The sequence below is a fragment of the Ascidiella aspersa genome, chromosome 6 (genome assembly GCF_963924565.1).
Source record: "Ascidiella aspersa chromosome 6, kaAscAspe10.2, whole genome shotgun sequence".
NCBI lineage: Eukaryota > Metazoa > Chordata > Ascidiacea > Phlebobranchia > Ascidiidae > Ascidiella > Ascidiella aspersa.
The window spans coordinates 4322944-4324978 of NC_139452.1; the positions used below are offsets into that span (position 1 = coordinate 4322944).

Genomic DNA, 2035 nt, shown 5'->3' on the forward strand with positions numbered 1-2035 from the left:
CAACATAGATACTAAATAACGCTTCTCGCTGTAAATCATTTTGGTAATGAGTGTATACTGTATAGTTTTGCTGTAAAGCTTATAAGAATAATTTGGCGCAACAAAATACCCTTGTACATAGTTTTGATATTTTAAATGATATTGCAATCCACAGAACTTTTACACTTGCGCAATAATTTGCGATTAGGGATGCTTGATAACCAGCGTTGGAATTTCAAATTTTTTTGTCAGCCGGTTCTATCACAAAAGTCATATATTTCAGCCGGTTCTGTTATCAAAAGTCATATTATCCGGTAAATAATTAAAGTATTACAAGAACAGGATGCAACCCCAGGTTCCAGCGAAAGTTGCGAACTGCGAACCGACTGAATCCCATCACTGCTAAGAGTCACACTAAAATTAAAAAGCAGCAGTCGTCTCATGACTTGCTTTTATGGCCCAACAGTTCCATTTTCTGACAAACGATGAAGCACATACAAAATTTTATTTATCCATAATTTGCTTAAGCGAAAGCATAATTTGCTTCAACTACGGTATACAACAGTTGCCACTTTTATGTGATTTTATGAACTAGTTTTTGACTCGTCGTGTCGTAGAACCCAACAACGCTAGCAAGAATTTATGCCGCCGAACTCAAACACTTTTATACCAACAGACATTCAACTATAAACAAGCTGTATTTTATAACTACTTGTAGCGAGGACTGTTAATCAGGGATAAAACTAAGGTATTTCGCAATTCATACCTGATGGAGGATAAGGTTTGGCGCGAAAAATTGCTTTTTTTTAGTTCAAATTTTAAAAAAAATATGGAATGGCCTCGTGTATTTGTAAAATATGTTGCAGACCGCACGATTTGTGTCCGCGCGCCGTAGGTAGCCCACCCTTGCTTAATAGGCTATAAACAAACGAATTTTGCATTTTGCAAAAGCCAGTTACCAAGTGCGATCAAAAAAATTCCACGCTGATTGAAATCAGCTGTTTATGAGGGAGTGAATTATCTGGAAAATACTTTGACCAAATGAAGGCAGGATAAGGTATGCAGTAATGCTTACTACAGCTATTTATTTAGGTTAGGGTACATGTTTAGCGTTTGGGTTCAGGTGGGTCAAGTATTCTTATATTTTTAATCTCCTAGATCAACAGATGTCTGGAAAATTATAAATTATTATTTATCATTGCGAGTGGCTGCATTAGGCATTACGTCATACCTTATCCTGCCTTGGACTCAACATTTGGTCAGTGTTCTTTCTGAATAATGTATACAATTAATTAATTGTCCGCGCAAAATTGTCAGTTCTTATAGAATGGGAAAAATAAATTTGTGGATTAGTAAATGTTGTTGTTAGCTGTAAAAACGAAAAGGCACTTTGTTTCGATTCAATATTACCAAACGAATAAAGAGAATTATTTGTAACAATTGCGCCCAAGTTAAACTTATCTGGAAACTTCTTTAGTTCGTTTTCGATTGTTAAATTGTACAGGTTAAGATAAATGCTTTCCCATGGCCTTTAGCATTCAGATCGATTGTAGCACTGGTGCGCCACTTGACGGTCGACAACATAACAATACAATTGGCGGATAGTGGCGGTAGAGAATCAAATTAAGCGATGAAGTCTAATTTACCGTTAACTGTGTGTTTGTGGTATAAAAGTAAAATTCCTAAGAAATTTATACTAAAATAGTTTCTTAATAGAAACAAATTAAAATAGAAAAATTAAGAAAAAAATTAAAGACTTTTGCAATGTCCCACTTCACGGAAATCTTTAGTAAAAGGCGAAAGATTTACACGTTGTGAAATAAGGCCCAGAGTAACGAGGTTTTGGTATTTAATTATTATGACGGAAGTTACTGCGACTAAGAATTGCTGTGCCAGGCCACTCTTTGGATACTATTGGAGACAATTTTGTTACTACCTCTAAATTTAGTATGAAAAACTTTTCCTCCCCAATTCCTTCCTGGAACAAAATTTTCCATGAAAGGATTAATATATAGCTGAATGCAGATTTTCTATATGATTGTGATAGAAATTTTGT

The 2035-nt window shown here is 34.9% G+C and overlaps 1 non-coding gene across 1 annotated transcript; it reads right to left on the reverse strand.

Annotated features, from left to right (window-relative positions):
- Window positions 1–1698: 1698 nt before the first annotated feature.
- Window positions 1699–1813, reverse strand: LOC146139253 (U5 spliceosomal RNA). Its single transcript, XR_014501392.1, has one exon. It is a non-coding gene; the product is annotated as a U5 spliceosomal RNA (small nuclear RNA).
- Between the last annotated feature and the right edge of the window lie 222 nt (window positions 1814–2035).